General features: G+C 37.1%; 2 long non-coding RNA genes and 1 pseudogene across 2 annotated transcripts; all 3 read right to left on the reverse strand.

Moving 5' to 3' along the window:
* Positions 1-2,675: 2,675 nt before the first annotated feature.
* LOC147497253 (small nucleolar RNA R71) lies at positions 2,676-2,769 on the reverse strand (annotated as a pseudogene).
* Positions 2,770-19,415: 16,646 nt separating this feature from the next.
* Positions 19,416-20,152, reverse strand: LOC147497254 (uncharacterized). The gene is made up of 3 exons (XR_015194945.1): positions 20,081-20,152; positions 19,869-19,972; positions 19,416-19,611 (listed from the first exon to the last, which is right to left on the reverse strand). It is a non-coding gene; the product is annotated as an uncharacterized LOC147497254 (long non-coding RNA).
* Positions 20,153-20,272: 120 nt separating this feature from the next.
* LOC147497255 (uncharacterized) lies at positions 20,273-21,601 on the reverse strand. The gene is made up of 6 exons (XR_015197097.1): positions 21,493-21,601; positions 21,155-21,402; positions 20,851-21,059; positions 20,599-20,760; positions 20,402-20,506; positions 20,273-20,321 (listed from the first exon to the last, which is right to left on the reverse strand). It is a non-coding gene; the product is annotated as an uncharacterized LOC147497255 (long non-coding RNA).
* Between the last annotated feature and the right edge of the window lie 1,878 nt (positions 21,602-23,479).

The raw sequence follows: 23,479 nt of genomic DNA on the forward strand, positions 1-23,479 counted from the left end.
CCAATTATGTGAGTAATAAATAAGAGTTAATGCTAATTACGTGCTTTTATGTATTTCAGGCATGGAACTCAATTATGTGCAGAAATGTGCCACTTTGGCGATATAAAGGAGCAAAGGGTTGGTTGCTAAGAAGTTCTGTGATAAAGGCCAAGATTCAAGGAGACAAAGCCTTTATATAAGCCCGGTCAAAAGCTAAAAAGTCAACACGGGCAGAAACAGTGCACAAGTCAGTAGAACTTTCAAAGACCAGATCTTTGGACTCAGGCCTCAGATTTGGGCCTACCTTACGTCAAAACGACCGGCTCGAAAAGAGCTTTCCAATGGTCTAAGAATTGACCCAATTAGAGGAGAAAAAGTGGACAAAAATTCTGCTGAAGTCAAAGCAAGCTGAAACAGGCTCTGTGGACTGAAGAAATTGGGCTTTGGGCTCGATTTTCCGGGACAAAACATGGGCTCCTCAGCCCATGCATGAAATTATGGATCTGGTCTCCTGCTTTACATAAAACAAGACTTAGCTCTTAAGAAAGATATAGTTAGATAGCTTAGAATAAAAAGTAGCCATTAGAATAGTTTGTAGATCTAGTTTTTGAATTTCAATTAGTAATTAATTAGTTTCATTCCTTGTTTTAGATTAATTATTTGAATCATTGTTCTTCATTCATTAGATAAATAAAATAGTAGTTCTTGTTAATTTCGATTTTTATCATTTAAATTTGTTTAGATCTAATTTCAATTAGTGTTTGTTATTCATTTCCTAGTTATTAATTTGGATTTCAATTATTGAGTAGTTAAATTAGTAAAGTTCAAATCTTTATATTATGTCTAGTTTTAATTCAATTGGAAATGATTGTTTGATGAATTAAGGCTAAACCTCCATTAGAGGGGTTTGATGAAGCCTTGATGAAAACTTGATTGTGTAGTATAGAATCGTTGTAAGAATCTATTCCACTCTAAAAGGTCGTTGATTCGCCATGAGAATGGGTGGACAATCTCATATGCTTGTTATGAATTGGTATAAATGCCATATATAATTAGGGATTAGAACGACCAATTCTTACCGTAAGAACGTAAGAATTGGTTTACAACAAATTTATGGTAGTTTATTAAGTTGGATTCAAGGTGGAATCAAATTCCCCTAATTCTTTATCTAGATTCAACTCTTAGCATTCTGTCATTCCGTTATTTGTATCTTGTTATTTGAATTCACATCGTAGTATAAATTTCCTTCGTAAATCTCTCATTGACCTTTGAAAGACCATCAATTGTAGAAAACTTTAATGATAAAGGACTAGGAGTGGAACGAATCTTCTATTCCAACTCTACGTCAATAGATTCGAGAGTAGAAAACAAATATCTTTGATAAGTTTAGTATAAGCAACAGTTTGTAGTTTTACTTTCGTTTAGAGTTCATCGCTTTATTTGTTAGTAAAACTGTCTTTTTACGTTTATCAAATGGCGCCGCTGCAATCTTAGTACTCTTTAGTATTGTTTTCGTTAGAATTGATAGTTTTTCAAAGTCCCATAACCCACCCACCCTTGTTTTATTCTCACTGTGGTTGTCTGTTTCAGCACTGAAATTTTCCTCGAACAAATTACTCGGAGCGCGACCCGCACCCTGCGCTCAAATGCCTAGAATTCCATCTTTTGGCTGAGTGCGACCTGCGCCCTTCCAAGGCAAAACACGAGCGCACCCTGCACCCACACGCTTGGAACTCCATCTTTTGGCTGAGCGCAACCTGCGCCCTACCAAGGCTAACTTGGAGGGCGACTTTGCTTCACACTGGAATTCCACTTTTTGCCCGAAGCGACGACGCTACCACCAAGGCTAACTTGGAGCGACACAAGCCCACACGCCTGGAACTCCAGCTTGACCTGAGTGTGACCTGCGCCCAGCCTAGGCCAATTCTGAGCGTGACCGCGCCCTCTGCTGAAACTGCCCGATTTCCACAGGTTTGATTCGAACTTCCATTTCTTCAAGATTTTCAGTGTTCTAACTTGTTATATACACTGAGCACGCGTAAAAGACATTATTCATAAGTGAAGCAAGGAGGCTTTCAGGTACTCTTTTCTTCCACACCTCGCATCTTTTGTTAGAGGTTCATACTAGCATATCAGGATTGTTTGGAGTGTTGTTGTGTTTCATTAAGACTGGTCTTAGCCTTGCATGAGATTAAGGTCAGGCCGAAGAAAAATGCCTAATGTAATTAACCCACAACGGCAACAAACACGCCTTTCAAGTATACCATCGACTACACCTTTAACTAATATACCACACACACAACCTTAAGTAATGGCTGAAGAAAGAGAGTCTCCTCTCTCTAACTTTTACAAAGCCTTGAACGATAGCCTTAAATCTTGCATCTAACTATCAGACCCAGTCAGGGATTTTCGAATTCCCCCAAATATTTTTAATTTGTTATCCGTTTTTCATTGGTTAGACCATGAAAAGCCCTATCAGCACATGCATAGGATTGACCAAGTCCTTGCTACATTCCACCATCCTACGGTTGGTGCTTAGCAAATTAAACTGAGGGTATTTCCCTTCACCTTAGCCGATATGGCGGCGTCTTGGTTAACTGCCCAAGCACCTAATTCTATGGACTCGTGGGCTAAACTTGTTCAACTATTCATGAAACATTTTTACCCACCACTGAAGACCGATGAAATGCTTTCCAAGATTCATTTCTTTCAACAGAATCCTCATGAATCATTTTTAGAGGCTTGGAATCGTTTCACCGATTTACTTATAGAGTGTCCACATCATAACCTCGCAAAAGACACGTTAGTTCGTGCCTTTTTCAAGGGACTTGTATACCACCATAAAGAAGTCCTTGACATAATGAATGGGGATAGTTTCTTAAGTAAAGGGGCCTCATAGGCTTATAAATTTTTAGAAGATCAAACTAAGTGTAATAATAACTGGGGGGGTAGTGACGATTTCTCCTGTTCCGCTAATTCTTCTACAACAGTTAAAGTCGCCGGTATGTTTGAGATGAAACCCGATTCGGAACTTAAAAATTTAATCGAATCTCTAACTAAAAAGGTAGAGGCTATCTCTGTTCAACAAACGCCTATCCCTGTCATGAATGTCAACTCCAATCCATGTAATTTCTGTTTGAGTCCAGAGCATCCCGACTCATATTGTCCTTTCGCCTATAAACAACAACAGTCACAACAAGATAATGTTTGCTCGATTAATACTTTTCCTATTCCTAACGCCCCTTGGAGACAACATCCCAACTTCAGTTGGAGAAATAATCAACAAGTAACACCTCCAGGGTTTAATAATCAAAATGTTAGGCAAGCAAACAATTATAACTAAGCTCCACCACGACAAGGACAAAGTCAGGGTAATTATAATAATTATAACAGCCAAGCGCAACCACGACAAGGTCAAGCACAAGGTCAGGCTAATTATAATAATTATAACAATAATAATTATAATGCTAATAGAAGTATCATTTCGATAAATAATAACTACCAAAATCCACCCATTAATAATCAACGTGACATAGTTCCTGTCACACAACCTAAAGCTAACACTCTTCCACAACCGGATCGTTTTGATACCTTTATGCAATCTTAACAACAGATTTTGCAAGCCATCCAACTTTCCTTACAGCAGCTAGCTCAAGAGAAAATATAACCCAAAGGTGTGTTTCCAGGACAAGCGATACCAAATCCTAAAACACCGAACACAGCCTTTGAGGTGAACGATAATACTAGTACGGAAAATGTAAACGTAGGTGAGCTAAATGCCATCACCACTCTCCGTTCTGGAAAAGTGGTCGATAACAAAGTAATTATGCCTATAGTTACACCACCAGTTGTCCCTACACCAGAGATTGTACTAGATACCGTAATAGAAACTGAAGAGCCTACCCCTATAGAGGTACCAGTTAAACCACAACCTAAGAAACATAAAACAAAGGTTAGACATCCATTTGAAACATATGCTAAATATAGAGAGAAACCACCGTTTCCCCATAAATTAGCTATGTTAAACAGAGATACAAACTTTGATGAGATTAGGGAAGTATTCAAGAATTTAACGATTAACCTACCCTTTCCCGAAGCAATTAAAAAATTATCTCACCATGCTAAGTTTCTTAAGGAGTTGTGCAATACTAGGCTTATGACAAATATTCCTAAAGACGCCTTTCTAACTGAACAATTTCCAACTTTAACAGAACATAATGGAATTGTGAAGTACAAGGACCCTAGTCGTCCTACTATACAATGTACCTTAGGAGATTCTCACACGACCACCGCTTCATTAGACTTGGGGGCAAGTGTTAACTTACTCCCGTATTATTTATACAAACAAATAGGTATACAAGAGATGCAACCTACTCAAATGACGTTGCGATTAGCGGATAGGTCTATTAAAGTATCCTAAGGGCATGGTTGAAAACGTGCTAGTTAAGGTCCAGGATTTCTAATATCCTACTGATTTTGTTATCCTCGATACAAAAGTCGTTAATGACTCTGTTCCGATCATCTAAGGGCGTCCATTCTTGGCAACTGCCAACGCGCTTATAAATTGCCGCAATGGTTCGATGTCCTTGTCTTTTGGCCATCTTTTGGTTGAAGTAAATGTTTTTAAAATGATGAAATAGTTACTAGATTCGTCTATAGATAGAGAGGTTAGCATGATCGAGAGCTTAGCTCAAGATTACTTTAATAACACGTTTCTAGAAAACCATATGCATAAATTCCTTTCTTTTGGAAGTTCAGATTTTGTCGATGACTCCTACATAGAGGAAGTCAACACCATCTTCGAGTCTACACAAATCGTAAACCCTTCGGTTGCTCCATATACAGAGTTTAAAGACCTGCTACCTAAGCAAGTATTCATTACTCAAGATGAGGACCCTCCAGAAGCATTTATCGATTTTCCTCCAACCCCTGTGCTTAAATCTCTTCCTCCTGAGTTAAAATATATTCAACTTGATACGGATGGTAGTCATCCGTAATTATATCTTCTGCTATATATTTAGTGACATGGTAGAGCGTTTCATGGAAGTGTTCATGGATGATTTTTCTATCTATGTAGACTCTTTTACTGAATGTCTGACTAACCTGTCTAAAGTTTTAACACGATGTGAAGAGAAGAGTCTCGTTTTAAATTGGGAAAAATATCACTTCGTGGTGAAAAAAGGCATAGTACTAGGTCACATCGTATCTAGTGATGGCATCGAAGTAGATAAGGCTAAACTAGATAAAATAGCGACTCTACCTATACCACGGACTGTCCGTGATATTAGAGCCTTTCTAGGCCATGGAGGTTTCTACAGGCATTTTATCAAAGATTTTTCGAAAATAGCTAGACCCTTAACTAATCTGCTTTTAAAGGAGGCCATCTTTGATTTTAATTTTAACTGTAAACAGGCTTTTGAAACTTTGAAAGCCGCCTTAACTTCCGTACCCATTATACAGCCTCCCGATTGGTTTAAACCTTTTGAACTTATGTGTGATGCTAGTGATTATGCAGTTGGTGCTGTCTTAGGACAAAAACTAGATAATAAATCCACCGTTATTTATTATGCTAGTAAAACTCTAAACGATGCTCAAAGGAATTATACAACTACTGAAAAAGAAGTCTTAGCTGTCGTTTATGCTTTAGATAAGTTTTGTCCTTATTTGGTTGGTTCTAAGACTCTAGTTTACACGGACCATGCATCCCTTAGGTACCTTCTCACAAAGAAGGATGCTAAGCAAAGATTGATCCAATGCATTCTTCTCTTGCAAGAATTCACATTAGAAATAAAGGACAAACGAGGGGTAGAAAACGGAGTTGCCGACCACTTATCTAGACTTACAAATGACGATGATAGTGATTCTGACTCCATACCGGACTCTTTTCTGGATGAGCATCATCAGATGCAATATTTTCTGCACCATGGTATGCTGATATTGTGAATTATTTAGCTTATGATATTATTTCTAATGTTTGGTCAAGAAATGAACGTAAGAAGTTTTTGGCCAGAGTTAAGCTATACTACTAGAATGAGCCCTACCTTTTTAAGTATTGTGCGGATCAGATTATTCATCGTTGTATTCCCCAGTGGGAATATAATGAAGTACTCTCATTCTGCCATGACAAAGAGTGTGGTGGCCATTTTAGTGGTATGAAAACAGCTGCTAAAATTCTACAATGTGGGTTTTATTGGTCTACTCTCTTTAAAGATGCCCAAGTACATTGCAAGGTGTGCATTCGTTGCCAACAACTTAGGCGAATCACGAAGCGTAATATAATGCCATTGAATCCAATCATGGTGGTAGAAATTTTTAACGTATGGGGCATTGATTTCATGGTCCCTTTCTAGTTTCCCACGGTTTCATTTATATTCTAGTTGCCGTGGACTACGTGTCTAAATGGATAGAGGCCATGGCTTGCCGTAGAAATAACCATAAGACAGTTGTGTTTTTCGTAAAAGAGTATATTTTATGTTCATTTGGCATTCCCAAGGACATCATTAGTGATGGAGGAACACATTTTTGCAACAGAGCTATTGCATCACTAGTAAATAAGTATGGAGTTACACATAAGGTAGCAACTCCGTATCATCCACAAACTAGCGGACAAGTAGAAGTTTCTAATAGGGAAGTCAAAAAGATCTTAGAAACAACTGTAAATCCTGATAGAAAAGACAGGTCGAAGCGTCTATCTGATGCCTTATGGGCGTATAGGACTTCTTTCAAAACTGTTATAGGTATGTCTCCCTTTAGACTTGTATTTGGGAAACCTTGTCATTTGCCCGTTGAATTGGAGCACCGTGCTATGTGGGCTATAAAAAGCCTTAACTTCAATTTTGTTGAGGCGGGTGTCAAGCGCAAGTTGCAATTGAATGAGCTTGAAGAAATCCGTAGCGACTCTTATGATCTCGCAAAGGATTATAAAGCTAACATGAAACGTGTTCATGATAAGCAAATCTTGCACAAAGAGTTTGTGGTAGGTCAAAAGGTCTGACTGTACAATTCCTGTCTACATATTTTTCCAGGGAAATTAAAAACCCGTTGGTCTGGTCCTTTTCAGGTTACTAAAGTCACCTCTTACGGGGTAATCACCTTGGTAAATCCCAAGGATAACAGTACCTTTCAAGTTAATGGCCAACGGTTGAAACATTTTCACGAGCTATTGTCTCCTGATGTAGAGGAAGTTCTTTTACGGGACCATGTCTATATTGGTAAGTGCACCACTCAGGTAACCAGGCCCTCCCTATGGAGTGTGTGGCTGTAAGTACCGAATCCTAAGTCCACGGTTAACATAATTCACCTTTTCCACTCTTGCAAGTTTTCTCGATTTTTGAGTCATGTTCCTCTATGATGTGAATTATGCCTTTATTGCTTTATTGTTTTTCTTATATTAAATTTTATTCATAAAAAAATAAAAAATTGTTAAAACCACAAACATAGTAATTTCAGAAGTCTCGAGAATCTGACTTTAAAAGATCCACTTTTAAAAAACAAATTTTCTAAACTCTGTTGTCAAAAATTTGTTTGGGTGTGGGGTGTTCGGTTTCCATTCTGGATTGTTCAACAGTCCATTTGTGTTGTTTAGGCCGTTTAATCGCATTCCAATCCGGGTTGACATTTTCTATGAAATTAGATTTCATTTGTTCGCATAACTTACGTCATGCACGTATTTCGAGGCGTTTTCCATCTTCTTATATGTCACCAATGGTCGGACTAGAGCGTTTTATGGATCTATGGATTGGAAATTCTCTCTTGATCATTTCCATACCTCATTCGCAAAAATCGGCTTGGTAACGAAGTGGCAATTTAAGTTTGAAGTTGCGCGAAATATCGAAAAACAAATTTGGAAAATCAAGTGGGCTTGGGCCCAACCTCGCGCGCACGTGTAGCGCACGTGCGTCTCCTTCTTCCACCAACAGTTGCGTTTCATTCTCCAAACCGCCATTAACAAACAACAAAGCTTCAAAAACCTAACCTAAATAAATAGAAAAAAAAAAAAAAAAAAAAACCCTAAATACACCCACGGCCAAAGTTAAAACCCACCCCAAATCTTTTCCTAACTACACCTACCGCCACCTCCACCAATTTAAACAACCAAAAATCATCGAAAATTCAAAAATTTCGACTGCCACCACCACCACCACGCCACCTTCCATTATTTTTAGTTAGGGTGTTTCAAAACAAGTCCCCCTACCTTATTCAAACCCACAAATCTTATAAAAACTCCAATGGCTCAAAGATGTCGGATATTGTCGGAGTACGCTTTTACTGAAGACCACTTCGTGCCGTTTTACGGTGATGAGATGGTTAGGAGAGACTGGAGTGGTTTGTGGTACTTGACAGACGATTTTTACCACAAAGATTTGGTCTGAGAGTTTTAAAGGACGAGGGAGTTGGATGGGAATCGAATTTTGTTAAAGTGGCTGGGAGGAGGAGAGAGGTTATTATTGGGTTGTTGGCTGAGATTTTAGGCATTCTGCCTAGACACCATCTAGATGCCACATTACAGGATTCCCAGTTTACTGCTGTAGAACCTTTGATGAACGTGACTGTTGCGGAAGGGAACCACAATGCGAGCTCGCATTGTGTTTGCCAGTTGTCTCTCAGAACCAACCAGCTGACTGTAGCTCAGTGGATTGGTAGGAATGTCATACGGAAGGAGAAAGTCAGCGATATCGGTCTGAACTGCCTTCACGTTTTATGGATATTCCAGGAGAAGAAGTATGAGTTCTGTATTTTGGAGTTTTTACGTAACATGATTAGGGGAGTTGGAAAAAGTATTGCACCTCTCCCTGTTTTGCTAACGAAAATCATGATGACCTTAAGAGCGACTCCGAGGTCTGATAGATGGGAACAGACGAGGGCTGAGATGGAAGCTCAGCGCCAGTTCGGAGACGACATGCTTGCATTCTTTCCACCCCAAGGGGGTTCTTCTTCTGAGGAGCAGTCTGTGAGGCACGAGCGTCGTCGCCGCAAGACGGATGGCTCTGGCCCATCAGAAGCCCAAGAGCCATCTCCTTCTCGAGCGCATTCCGCTACTAGCTGCGAGTGCTTTAGGGATCTAATGAGTTGATTTGTTTTATTGCATTTGTTTTTATTTAGTACGGATGTAAAAAGATTAGTTCAGTAATTAAATTTGAATATGGTTGTCGTATGTTATTTGAATTCAATTTTAATATAAGTTGGTTAATTTCGAATTATGCGTTGTTTTTATCATTAATCCCACCTTCCCGAATTGTTTGGGGGTGGTATTATTTATTAGCCTAGCATAATTTGTTATATGATCATCCATTTTACGAAGTTGTTTTGGAGTGAGGGTTGAGAAGATTGCCGATATGGGCATCGCTATAAATAGATATTGTGGTAGGATGAAATCTCGATGAGTTAGGCAGTTTCTATCCTAAATTCAACCTAAAAGATATTAGGGTTGTTTTAGAATCAAGAATAGGAGTTGTTTCCGTTTTCAGTTTTGGAAATTTTATTATTTCCGGAAATTGCCTTAAAGCTTTTTGGCAAATTCCCGATTCGGTTTATCAATTTAAAACCTATAAAAACTGCAGTCATTCTACACTCACAACCCCAACTACATCTCACATTCATCTCCCACGTTTCATTCTCACTTTACCTTATTTTTCCTTTGCACTTTGGCCTAACAGCTCCCCTAGCGCTGCGCCCCAGTGGAGCGCCACCTGCACCCTCATCAAAGAAATTTTACCCTGAGCGCGACTGCGCCCTCTCCAGCCCAAACCTGAGTGCCACCTGCGCCCAAAACACTGGAATTCCAATTTTCATCTGGAGCCCACCCTGCGCCCATCCCATACTAAAAGTGAGCGCACCCTGCGCCCAAGTGCCTGGAACTCGAAATTCAACAGAGTGTACCCACGCCCATCCCAGGCATACCTTGAGCGCACCCTGCACCCTGACCACTGTGGGCACCAAAAATTTCCAGTTTTTCGAGGATTGTTCGGGATAGTTGCATTTTGCTCTAGAAAGTAGTTTTGTGATGACTTCTCCTATAGTATCTTGGAGCAGTCTTTGAACACTTGTTGGGGGCCAGTCTTATGGACATTAGTTTCGCGAGAGGATCATGCAGTTTGGATGGAGGCATCTTTTGGTAAGTGAAGACGACCCGTATTCACCTAAGCTTACTGAATTTTTTTATAATAATGTTAAGTTCTATTGTAACCAGGATGGATAACAAGAATTCTCTGTCATGGTTGATGACACACCCCTAGAATACAACATAGCCCTTCGTAGCCTGTCCCTAAATGTAGGCACCACCATGTTATTCATCTTGATGAATATTCTAGGGGATTGGCAGTTTACTTCTGCAAATAGTACCGTTGGTGACGTCTTCCTTGCTTTAGCGGAGAGACGTCACCGATATGACATTCCCCAAGTATTAGTGGCTAGTCTTAAGAGAGCCTAAAGCATGCGACATAAGTATCTTCTTATGCCTATTTTGGTTTGCCACATCATGCTCAGTTGTCTACCTGAATTATATACCCAGTTCACGGATTGGAAAAGGGTTTAAGTCATGAGACCCACCAATTGGGTGGTTCGCTCATTTCGAGTAATAACTTGGCGGAGATGGCAGGTGCAACCTCATTTGGTTGCTCTTTACACCCCATCAGACATAGTAACACTAGACAGGTTAGCACAAGTTGACGACATACGGCGGCAGGCTTGGCAAGTTATCATGGCATGGCAGGATGCGAAGGATCTTCATCTCTTTGAAGAGGGAAATGAGGAGGAAAATATTTAAACGGGAGTTAAGGTTAGTTTTTATTTCAGTTAGTGTCTGCTTATGTCCCAAACAATCTATTTCTCATAAACCCCATTACGGGTGGAACTCTTATAGAGTTGCATCAGTTTTCTTTTCTATATTAGTATGTTATAACCTTGTTTTGCAGATGTTCTAGAATTTCACGCGTTTCAATGGTATTTTCCTACCCTTTTTATTTAAAATACTTTGAGGACAAAACATGCTTCTTGTTTGGGTGGGGCATAGAAACACGTGTAATTAAGGCATTAGTTAAGATATAGATATGTATAATATGCACTTATTTTCTAGCTAAAAAAATTCAAAAATTTTAAAAATATAAAAAAAGGTATGTTATACACTTAGGAATATTGGTATTGTTTTCTTTCTCTATGCTCTCAATAATCTAGAAGTCTCACGTAGCTTTTGCATTAGAATAGTTTTTAGAAACTTAGGCTAATATGTAGGTAATAATCATTGCATCTATCTATAAATATGTTACATGAGTATCTACGATTGTTGGTAGTAAGTTTCTGAAACCTAGGTTAGAGTACTTATTCTACAAATCCTGTGAGAATATAGCCTAAAGCCTTATATGAGTGAAACATTTGAGAAATAACACAAGAGAGAAATAAAATCCGGATAGAGAAATCACACGTCCACTTGCTTGATTACTATACCATATCCTAAGCGAGAATTTAGGCCCTCTTTGGATCAATATAGCAAGAAATTCAAACCAATAAATTATTTTCCGCTAGTCGCCCCTCTAAGCCTTTCTTTAGCCTTTCATAAACCACAAATCCTTTACCCAATTACAAAACAAAACAAAATAAAAATAAATAAAAATAAAAAATAAAAAAAAAATCAACCTACCCAATTCTTTGAATAAGTCTTAGAATAGAGATGAAGAATAGAAAAGAGAAGAATCTTTGAAATCAAGAATTCGTTAGTCACTTCAGATAAGAAAATGAAGTTTCCATCCAAATAAATAAAAGAAAATAAAGAGTTAGAACTAAAAAAAAAAAAAAAAAAAAATAGAATCAAAGGAGTCAAAAGCCAAAGAAAAAAAAATGGCTAAGGATGGAAACAAAGTGTATAAGCAAAAGTAAAGAACAAGGGTTTCTCTAGTTACATAATATGAAGCCTCTATTATCTCAGACTTGTCCTTTTTGAATATCCCATTTCCTTCCTTCTTAAAACCATCTCCTAATCACCGCAACACCTAATAAAGACCTCTAGCTCAATTAGGAATATGTTAGTGTGATAGTAAGTGGCAGATGTGTTTGATTGACTCCGGCTTCCTTGTGTGTCATAGAGATTGTAAGGTAAAGTGTGCCCACTACACTTTGGAGTAGCTTAAACTTGAGCATAAAAATCAGAGTGGTTTTGACTTGACATTTATGTGAGGACATACTTAAGGACGCTATTCCGAGTTTTCATAAACGGACCACTAGTTCATCTCATAGTATTACTCATTATATATATGTTTATTCGTAGATGATAGATTATTATGCATATATTAGCTTAGGTTTTGACTTGATTATTCGTATTCATTGCCGATTGAGATGTATAGATAATTGAGACATAGATAAAGAAAACAATAGTTATTTTTTGAGTCGTTGTAGTATAGATGAAGTTTGTGAGTACCTTCACTGGAAAACTCTCACGAGGCTATAACTTCGTCCACTAGGAATTCCTAGTGGTTGAAGGTCTTGTTGCATATGGTCAATGCAATCGCACTTGGCAAAATGAGATTAGTTAGAACTCCATTTTTGTCACTTATGCTAATTTCTCATATTTGCTTGAGGACAAGCAAAATGCTGTTTGGGGGTGGTTTAATAAGAGCCCAAAATTGTAGTTTTAACCCCTTAATAATACTACTTTTAAACCAATTATGCGAGTAATAAATAAGAGTTAATACTAATTACGTTCTTTTATGTATTTCAGGCATGGAACTCAATTATGTGCAGAAATGTGCCACTTTGGCGATATAAAGGACCAAAGGGTTGGTTGTTAAGAAGTTCTGTGATAAAGGCCAAGATTCAAGGAGACAAAGCTTTTATACATGCCCGGTCAAAAGCTAAAAAGTCAACACGGGCAGAAATAGTGCACAAGTCAGCAGAACTTCCGAAGACCATATCTTTAGACTCAGGCCTCGGATTTGGGCCTACCTTATTTCAAAACGACTGGCTCGGAAAGAGCTTTCCAATAGTCCAAGCCTTGACCCAATCAGAGGAGAAGAAGTGGATGAAAAGTCTGATGAAGCTAAAGCCAGCTAAAACAGGCTCTGTGGACTGAAGAAATTGGGCTTTTGGCTCGATTTTCTGGCCCAAAACATGGCTCCTCAGCCCATGCACCAAATTGTGGATCTGGTCTCCTGCTTTACATAAAACAAGACTTAGCTCTTAAGAAAGATATAGTTAGATAGCTTATAATAGAAAGTAGCCATTAGAATAGCTTGTAGATTTAGTTTTTGAATTTCAATTAGTAATTAATTAGTTTCATTCCATGTTTTAGATTAATTATTTGAATCATTGTTCTTCATTCAGTAGATAAATAAAATAGTAGTTCTTGTTAATTTTGATTTTTGTTATTTAAATTTGTTTAGATCTAATTTCAATTAGTGTTTGTTATTCATTTCCTAGTTATTAATTTGGATTTCAATTCTTGAGTAGTTAAATTAGTAAAGTTCAAATCTTTAAATTATGTCTAGTTTTAATTCAATTGGAAATGATAGTTTGATGAATCCAGGCTAAACCTCCATTAGAGGGGTTTGATGAAAACTTGATTATGTAGTATATAATCGTTGTAAGAATCTATTTCACTCTAGAAGGTCGTTGATTAGCCATGAGAATAGGTGTGGGCGACCTCACATGCTAGTTATGAATTCGTAGAAATGCCATGTATAATTAAGGATTAGAACGTAAAAATTGGTTTACAACAAATCTATGCTTGTTTATTAAGTTGGATTCAAGGTGGAATCAAATTCTCCTAATTCTTTATCTAGATTCAACTCTTAGCATTCTGTTATTCCATTATTTGTATCTTGTTATTTGAATTCACATCGTAGTATAAATTCTCTTCGTAAATCTCTCATTGACCTTTGAAAGACCATCAATTGTAGAAAACTTTAATGCTAAAGGACTAGGAGTGGAACGAATCTTCTATTCCAACTCTACGTCAATAGATTCGAGAGTAGAAAACAAATATCTTTGATAAGTTTAGTATAAGCAACAGTTTGTAGTTTTACTTTCGTTTAGAGTTCATCGCTTTATTTATTAGTAAAACTATCTTTTTACGGTTATCAAACAGCTTGCATCTTATAGATCTAACGTCGTCCTAGAATAGCAGTATAGAACGAGTTGATATCGAGAACGCTGAAGCATGTGCTGATGCTGACTTTGTCCTCTCAAGACCTAACTGAGACAGGTAGGATAATGTTACCAATTGGATCAGCTTGAGTTCCATTGAAGCCATAGAGTGGGCTATTGGATCGATCATTGCCGACGTGGGGCAGGAGCCGCTTGTGAGGAGAACTGGTAAACTTTTTGTAAAGCGCCTACCCGTCTCCTTTTCTCCCTTGTGGATGTGACAGAGTCATCTTGGAAGGTGATTATGTTAATCGTCCTATTATTATCTTTGTTAGATGAGTGTTGGCGGTGCTCATGACAAGATCGCTAATTTGAGCACCCTCGAGTCTGAGGGCGCTCTCTGTTGGTGTTGTGTTGCGAAGTTCGACTTCGCTCTCTGCAAGCCATGAGCTTGTGGCGCAGGTCGCCATTAGCAATATTAGTGTAGTGTTTGATGTGCCCTGCCTCAATGAGGTCTTGGAGGTAGTGCTTTAGTCCCTGATATTCGTTGGTCGGAAAGCGCAGTACGACTTTCCTGGTGTGTGTTCGGGGCATTTTACCTCAAGTCGATAATAGGCCGCTGATTTTATCTTCTCCATTATGTAGCTTGGAGATCTTGTCATCACAGCGAACTCGTGTTTGTGTGCATTCTAGTACCAAACTTCTGTCCTTGTGGTATGGGTCCCTCCTTTAGGATAGGGAAGCGTCTGAGATTGCTGCAACTTCCACTTACTCGCCTTCGTGGTCTAATGCTTCCTATAACTTGATATACTTGTACACGCGAGTGTATATGTCTTCTAATTTTTTAGGATGCTCCTTCATTAGCGAGGTGGCAAAGGACTCCTTAAGGTCACTATCCATGGACAATAACTCGATCTTGAATCGTCCTAAGAAGGAACGGATTGATTTGTCGCTCTTCTGGGATAGCAGGAAGAGTGAGTCGAGCTCGGCTTTCTTACGTCTTTTGTAGACATAATGGCTAGCGAACTGATCGGTTAGCTTTTCAAAGCTTTCATTAGAGTTCAGTTCTAGTGAGTAGAACCATTCGAGAACTCCGTCTTTTAGGCTTGTAGAAAACAAGCAGAATTGCAAGTTGTCGAACTCATGTGCATTATATGATAGGGTTATATACTAAAAGCATTACTTTTCTATTAACTCTAATTCTTTATATTTTAAATAAGAATCATATGGGCAAATATTATGCATATTATATATGTTATTAGATATATGCATGTGTCTAATACTTTATGTTGTAGATGATATGGTGTGAACACACAGAAGATCATATCATCAGTACCTTATAAAGTATAAGTAATCGTTCACAACCTAGATGGATTTGGACAAACCATTGGTACGGTTGTAGTATAATTTGGTATTAGTCTATCTTGACTATAGGATTATACTAGTACACTTTGTGTGTATTGAACAGGACCAAGTGAGGTTGTTTCTCTTTATACTGACTGTATAAGAGAACAAACACCTCTGTTACTATGGATGCTTGTCCTCTTAATCCGGATATAATAACGGGAACTTACGTGCATTGTACATTGCTTTAAATCATCAATGAATGAGATTCAGCTTCCAATCAACAAACTTGATGGATTGGGTAATGACATTGTATGTAAGGTGTGCTGTTCATTATAGAAGGAATCCGTGACCCGCAGAAAGTCGGGTTGATGATGTCCCTTTTGAGGAGCTCAAAAAGATTGTCATGTAAACCCTGCAGGTGGATTTATTCTGACATGACAATGAGGTTGAGTGGTACTACTCAAGGACATAAGAAGTTGATTAATGTAGTTGTTAGTAACTTGACTTAATCAATGGACATTCGATATCTTAAACACGGGGAGATCAACGAGCATATAATATGGAGCCCATAAATTCTGACACGTAATTTGGGATTAGGGCGATAGTGCAACAATGGCCTTTAGTGGAATAAGCCATTTGTTTGACGGACTTGGGCGTGTGTGGGCGAACATGGGAAGCCCAAGCCCGATCAAGAGGCCCAACCCTAATTTCTCCTCATGGTCCCTGTTGGAGCCTATAAATAGAATCCTTCTCTCCTTGCCGAAAATCACTATTCATCTGGATTAGAAAAAGAGGCAAGGAAAGATAGATCCAAAATTGGATCTAGCTTTGTGAGAAAGAAGGGGATTGGTAGATCGTTGCCCACACAATGCCCAATCAATTCTAAAGGAATACAACAGAAGATCAAGTGGTTGATTTCGAATTTCATAAACTTGGATTCTCAGAGATATCAAAGAAGCCGATTCTCAAAGGTATGTTTTCTATCCAAAACCGTGAACCCCATTAATTCCGCTATGCATGGATTTTCGCGGTTTGTAGAAATTTGCATTTTGAAATAACGGTTCCTACAATTGGTATCAGAGCATGTAGATTTGTTGGTAGATGTAGAACTATTCTAAGATGGTTTTGCAGGCATCTAGACCAACTGTTATGGTCGGAATGATTTCTGGAAAGAAATGGATCCTTTTTGATTTTATAAAAAATTGATTGGTTTTACAAGTTTTGATTATCAATGGTTGTAATTTAAATCACGGTATGTATCGTGTTATTGTTTTTATCATTGATGTAATCTATTGTAAAGATCAAAAGATCAAAAAAATCAAGATTTGGATTGGTTGAAATCCGGATCTGAATTTTTTTTTGGAGCGGGTGGAGCACGTGTCAATTGATGCATGCACGTGAAGTTGATATAAGCTTGAAGCGCCGCCACGCCTATGCGAGCAAAAGTGGAGCACAGGTCACGCTTGATGCCTAGAAGTCGATATCAGCTTGAAGCGCGCCTATATCATGTAACAAAAATGGAGTCGCGGGGTAGCACTGAGGCGCGCTGGGCGTGGAGCGCGATGCCTTATCAGGCATATTTATTTGGGTCATTGCCATCATGGCAGAAAGAGAAATTTTTTTTCTCTATAATGAGATGATTTTTGTTTATTGTTCGGGGGTCTATGAAGTGATTTCGTGAGGTTTCTAGTGAAGGAAACAGGTCACGATTTCTAAAAAAAAATAAAAAAAATTGGCCACGATTTCTAAAAAAACAAGTCGAATGATAAGAGCCCAAAACTGTAGTTTTAACCCCTTAATAATCATACTGTTAGACCAATTATGTGAATAATAAGTAAGAGTTAACACTGATTACGCGTTTTTATGCATTTCAGGTTTCAAAGTCCATTATGTGAGAAATGTACCACTTTTAGCGAGATAAAGGAGCAAAAGTCGTAGAGAACTTCCGAAAGCCGTATCTTTGGACTCAGACCTCGGAATTGGGCATACCTTATGTCAAAACGACCGGCTCGGAAAGAGCTTTGCAATGGTCCAAGCCTTGACCCAATCAGAGGAGCAGAAGTGGACGAAAAGTCTGTGGAAGTCAACTGCAGCTGAAGAGGCCTTTTTGGACTGAAAGAATTGGGTTTTGGGCCTGATTCTCTGGCCCAACCCATGGCTCCAAGCCCATGCACGAATTTTGGATCTGGATGTATAAAAACAAAAGCTTAGCTCTTTGTTAATGGTAGCTAGTTAGACCTAAATTAAGATATAGAATTATAGATCTAGTTTTATTAATTAAATTAAGTTTTAGTTCCATTTAAATTCTTGTTTTAGATTAAATCTACGAATCATTGTTCTTGATTGATTAGATAAATAAAGTAGTATTCTTTATCCATTTCGATTTTGTCAATTCCAATTCTAGATCTAATTTCAATTCATGTCCTTAGTTCAATTTAGTCATTAAATTAGATTTCATTATTGTTTAATTAAATAAATTTCAATGCTTTATATTATGTTTAGTTTTAATATAAATGGAAATGATTGGAATGATTCAAGGCTAAACCTCCATTAGAGGGGTTGTGAAGCCTTGATGAAAGCTTGAGTCCGATTATCGTGAGAGTCGCCGTATTTTCTATTCCACTCTAGAAATGATTAGTTCACCATGAGAATGGGTTTAATTGTTCACATGCTAGTTATAATTGGTAGAAATGCCATGTATAATTAGGGATTAGGAATAACCAATTGTTCTAGCGAAGCGATTCAATTCGGATTCTGACGATTCGTCGTTCGTTAGTGGATTAAGTTGAGTTATGGTGGAATCAATCCCCCTCTAACTCCTTATCATAGAATCAACGTAGCATTCCCTTAGTATTCGATAACCGACTAGTTGCATCTTGTGGGTAGTTGCATCGTGAGTATAATTCCGCCCTCGTAAAACTCTCATAGACTTAAAAGCGACTAGTTAGATTAGAAAACATCCATGCTAGAGCACTAGGAGTGGAGCGAACTCTATCTACTCCACTATATCTCAATTGGTTGAGAGTAGAAAAAAGATTTGATAAACTAAGACCATCATTAAGTTATAGTTTACTTACGTTTTGAACCCATCGTTTATTTCAGTAGGTAGACTATTTCATATTTAGTATATCAAAATGGCTACTGCCATCTTAGTTGCACTTTATCATTGTTTTCATAATAGAATTAGTAATTTTTAAGTCCCATTTCACCCACCCACCCTTGTTTGATTCATCTTTGTGGTTGCCGTTTGAGTTTTGGAAAAATTCGCGAAAAGCGGCGACTGCGCCAGCAAAAAGGCGCGACCAGCTATCTTCTTGGACTTTCGTTTACGCTTACGACCGCCCGTCATTCTTGAGGGTGTCATAAAAAGTCAACCAAAACCGTCATTAAATTTATGGCCGGTTCATAGAAAGATGTCTTAGAAGGTCCTCCCATTATGACATATATTAGTCTTTGAAATGTCATAGTAGGTAAGTTTTATTATGACACCTCATATATAACCGTCATTAATTATAGTTAGAACCGTCAAGAAATTAACAATATTTTCTAACAGTTCACGTCATAACCATCATGAAATGCCAATTGACTAATGTGGAACCGTCATGAAATGCCCATTGACTACTGTTGAACTGTCATGAAATGCCCATTGACTATTGTAGAACCGTCATGAAATGCCTATCAACTACTACAAAACCGTCATTTTATGGAAGAAAAATACGTCAACAAATAATTTACATTGTGACAGTTCTTCTACAACCGTCATCTATTTTTTTTTTTTTTTTTAATTATTTTTTTTAATTTATATTATATATATTATTATTATATTTTTCCTGTAAAAAATACTGCATAATAACCTGTAATTCAATTCCTACCTAATAACCTGTAATTCAAATACTGCATAATAACCTGTAATTCAATTCCTACCTAATAACCTGTAATTCAATTCCTAATCTGTAAACTTATTTCGACAATAAAACAGCTATAAAATTCTCAAAAATAAAATTAAAACATCCACAATAACTTCAACCCATATATTTTCAAACTATTCAGAAACATTTATTCTTTACATCAATTTATCATTTATCCAACATCACTGAAAAATGCTAGATACATTTATTTGATAGCACATTCAACCAAACTAAAAGTCATTCTAATAAACTCCATCATCAACAAATTAAATATTATCCATCGATCGATCGAACGTTGTCAAACCTAAGAAACAAATAAAGTAAAGAAATATTATTAGTAAATTTGCCACTAACCAAAAGCAGACTATTTCATATAAGCATGACGATAACAATGCGATGGGACCTAGTTCTCACAACGGAAGCAAAAATAAATGAAAATACCTACAATGCAAATGGGGTGTGATTCAAGATATACACTACTACATTTAAAGTCATCCCATACCTCAAAAAGTAGCAAACAAAATAAAAACAAAATACTATTATCGCAATACATACTCATACCTTTGGCTTGGCGAGATAAATCGTTCGATAAAGTCAATAAACTCCATACGAATTTCAATAAGCTCAGCATTGGTATAGGTGATAGTGTTGGCCAGCTCCATTAGCTACACGAGTACGTCAAGTCAACAAAAAATTTAATATATATGATATACGTTTACAAGAAAAAATTACATAGATATTTTAGAATATATTAACAAGAAAGACTTGCTAACCTTTGTCTTAATTGATTGACTAGGATCCATCATAAAATGTCTCATGAACCGCAAGACATAATATCCACACTCATTATCCTCTGGTTGAATTGGGCACTACTACGAAAACATAAACAAATTGTCAAAACACATTCAATACACTAAGTAAATCTTTCACATTCAAATATTGTATATTTACCTTGACATAGTCCCCTCTGGTTCCACTCTTTTTCCTTCACTTAATGCTAATGTCTTCATCCCACTAAAAACAAACTTTACAATTAAGTTACAAGTTGTTTGCATATATGACATACAAAATAAAAATAAGATTAATCAACTCACGTGTTCACCATGCATCTTAGTTTTATATCAGGGACACCTCCAGTTGAATCAAGAAAATATACTTTTTTTGCACTTACGTCAATAATTACCAAAACCCAATGGATCCTATACAACCATATATAGGAGTTAAGAAAGTACAATAAATAAAAATAAAATGAGAATGCATATATATTAAATAACATGACCAACAAGCATACCCCGAATTGTACGGAAGAAAAATAATTTGGTCTCCTTGTCTTGCCATTAATCTATTTGAGACCAGACGATTCATCTCTTTTTTGTCTGCATACAAGTTGAAATCGCCAGGATAACAGAATCCAAACCTCTGTCGAGAACTTTCGTATTTCTCATACAAATATCTAAAAGAAAAGTATACTACTATTAGTACGACATGTACGCATAAATTAAACAACTCATCTCTTAAAAATAAAATCCAAGATTCCACTCACCGGATATATACTACAATGCAATTGGCATTCAACATTTGCTTATGACAAATATCCATTATTTCATCTTTTGCAATATAAAACTGCAGTTCACGCTAAAAAATCCTCATATCCATTTCACTTATATGATTTCCCTTCATTATATTGCCGACCAAAACCGCAAATTCTTCAAATATAATTTCGTCATGCTCATCACAGTCAGCCTCATTTTTCTATAAAAATAAATAAATAAACAATGAATAATAAATACAAATAGGTGCTAATTTATATAAATATTGATAGAAAAATATAATAGAATACGTTTTACCTTATTATCAAGTATGACAAAGTCACGAGGCCAAACCACGTGGTACCCACGACACCACCTACCCGGGTAATGTCATCATCAGGAATTGGTCTTGGTAGAAGAGCAATCGCTGAAATTGCACGTATTATTTGTACACGCACATAGCCTTCACCCATTCTATCATTATGGATCTTGTCATCCGGTCCAAATCCCTCAATTATACAAGCATCAGCAACAACATTGCTTTTGGACCCCAAAGCAAGTTTACACTTTAAAACAACCACAAACATTAAAATAATTATAAATTAAAAATTCTAGTGAGTACCATGATTAATGATTTTAGAAATTAGAGATTTTACCTTCTCATTTCCTGATTTAGGTTTAGAGATTGGCATAACACTTTTGGCTTTATTAGCACCATTATCATTGCCTTTTGATCTGGCTTTAGCACCATTATCCTTGTCTTTTGATCCCTGACCCTAACAAACATTATAAGGACAATTTTAATAGATATTTGTAAACTATATATAACTATCACTTTTAGTTAATATCAAAATGACAAGTACCTGCTTGTTTCCTAACATAGGTTTTGAGATAGCCAAATTGTCAAATACCACAAAGTCACTTGGCCAAGCCACGTGGTAGCCAACTGCACCTCCTACGGTGGTAATATCATCATCCGGAATCGGTCTTGGCAGAAGAGAATTTGCCAAAATTGCCGCATTATGATTTGTACACGTACATAGCCTTCCCCCATTTTAACATTATGGATATTGTCATCCGGTCCGAACCCCTCAATTAGACTAGCATCCGCAACAATATTGCTTTTGGACCCCAAAGCCAGCTTACACTTTTGAAACAACAAAACAATTGAGTATAACATTATTGGTAGCACTACACCATAACACTTAATTTGCAACATATAGTAAAATTGATTGCTAACACTTATTCATCCGTTATAATGTTTGTCACACAAGTTTTATGTTAGAAATATTACCAACCGTTACCTATTTTGTAGGCAAATACTTGATTTATTTCCTAACACATACCCAATATTATGTGATGGATAATAAAGTGTGACGTTTTGAAAAAAAAAAAAAAAAAAAAAAAAAAAATTGAAAACAAATGAAAATGGGTGAAAACATTGTGGGGGGTGATGTTTTTCATTATCGCTCATCTCGCACCCTCAATAACACCATGACTCTTGTACTTTCACTATTATTGCATAGGAACTAGGACGGATAAGAGTACGGTAAGCTAAGCTAATGTCATTTTTTTCCATCTTTTAAAGCTATTGTATTTTGATAATGACACACCATTATGTTTGTTTCCTATCTATAATTAAGTTAAAAATTCCTTGAAGATAAATTATAAACCCCCTCCCTTTTTTTTGTACCTACCCCCTTAACTTTCTGTAAAGTGTCTACATAAGTATTTAGAATATTGTGCTACTAACTATTTGCAAGTATGTTTATTTGGCATATATTTGCAAATCCACCTACATCCTAGTGTTAGTAAGCGTAGGAATGTAACGTTACTCCCATCTTTGCCTGTGAATATTGTGTATTTTAATCTGTTCTATTAATATTAACTAATATCTTTCTAAGCCACAAATAAAGCCTTTGTACGTGAGCTCTATTGATACTTTTGTGAACTGCTCAAGTAGGTTTGGTGGCTAATTTGATGAATATTCTAGTGTATACTTTTAAGTTTCTTTAGACAGCGTGTACAAGTTGATCCTGGTACACGCTGTGGTTTCAGCAGTCATGCACACTAACCATATCACATCATGTGCACTCTCTCTCTCTCTGATTATAGAAACTCCGGATGGGAACAATAGTACACTATTCATCACTTGGGTAAAACCCTATGTAAGAGTATCCGAGCTATACTAACGGTTCCAACCTCAGATAAACTCATTTATGTCAGGTTGACATACGAAAAAAAGTTGTGTCATACCAATGAAAAGTGTAACTGTTTATAAGGCTCACACTCCATACTCCTAACGACAGAATAGATATTGGCATATCACTTTTGAGTTTATCACCGTTGTAAAAACATTTACCTTCCTATGCCTCTCTAACTCATTAGTAAAAAAGAAACTATTACACGCTTTGCTGCCGACTTATGTTGAAAGAGCGCCACTTTGCTATTAAGTTTAGCAACACTACTGTTCTTCAAGCCCACATCCTAAGAGACATAACAATGAATTCAAAATCAACAATCTTTTTAAGTAACATTTAAAGATTGCACGTTAAATAACATATACCTGCTCATTTCCTAATTTTTGTTTAGAGGCGCCTCATCGCTTTTAGATTTAGCACCACTAATTGCCTACACACATAT

This window comes from Coptis chinensis, chromosome 5, assembly GCF_015680905.1.
Source record: "Coptis chinensis isolate HL-2020 chromosome 5, ASM1568090v1, whole genome shotgun sequence".
Classification (NCBI taxonomy): domain Eukaryota; kingdom Viridiplantae; phylum Streptophyta; class Magnoliopsida; order Ranunculales; family Ranunculaceae; genus Coptis; species Coptis chinensis.